Source organism: Anarrhichthys ocellatus, unplaced genomic scaffold (assembly GCF_004355925.1).
Source record: "Anarrhichthys ocellatus isolate YVR2014 unplaced genomic scaffold, GSC_Weel_1.0 scaffold66, whole genome shotgun sequence".
Taxonomy (NCBI): Eukaryota; Metazoa; Chordata; class Actinopteri; order Perciformes; family Anarhichadidae; genus Anarrhichthys; species Anarrhichthys ocellatus.
The window spans coordinates 187,533-188,334 of record NW_022280096.1 but is presented as its reverse complement, the minus strand read 5'-3'; the positions used below and the strand labels follow the sequence as shown (position 1 = coordinate 188,334).

Sequence of the window (802 nt, the reverse complement as noted above, 5' to 3'; positions counted from 1 at the left end):
CCAAAGTGACCTCAGTAGATCCATTCTGTCACCAAAGTGACCTCAGTGGATCCATTCTGTCACCAAAGTGACCTCAGTAGATCCATTCTGTCACTTAAGTTACCTCATTAGAGATCCATACTGTGACCTCAGTAGATCCATTCTGTCACCAAAGTGACCTCATTAGAGATCCATACTGTGACCTCAGTAGATCCATTCTGTCACCAAAGTGACCTCAGTAGATCCATTCTGTCACCAAAGTGACCTCAGTAGTTACATACTGTCAGCAAAGTGACCCCAGTAGTTCCATACTGTCAGCAAAGTGACCCCAGTAGATCCATACTGTCAGCAAAGTGACCTCAGTAGTTCCATTCTGTCACCAAAGTGACCTCAGTAGTTCCATTCTGTCACCAAAGTGACCTCAGTGGATCCATTCTGTCACCAAAGTGACCTCAGTGGATCCATTCTGTCACCAAAGTGACCTCAGTGGATCCATTCTGTCACCAAAGTGACCTCAGTGGATCCATTCTATCACCAAATTGACCTCAGTGGTTCCATACTGTCAGCAAAGTGACCTCAGTGGTTCCATACTGTCAGCAAAGTGACCTCAGTAGATCCATACTGTCAGCAAAGTCACCTCAGTGGATCCATACTGTCACCAAAGTGACCTCAGTGGATCCATTTTGTCACCAAAGTGACCTCAGTGGATCCATTCTGTCACCAAAGTGACCTCAGTGGTTCCATACTGTCAGCAAAGTGACCTCAGTGGTTCCATACTGTCACCAAAGTGACCTCAGTGGATCCATTCTGTCACCAAAGTGAC

At 46.1% G+C, this 802-nt stretch overlaps 1 protein-coding gene across 6 annotated transcripts in view; it reads left to right on the top strand.

Annotated features, from left to right (window-relative positions):
- fam49a (family with sequence similarity 49 member A) overlaps positions 1–802 on the top strand; it is a 37,096-nt gene that overhangs the window by 32,220 nt on the left and 4,074 nt on the right. The gene's annotated exons all lie outside the window — the stretch shown is intronic.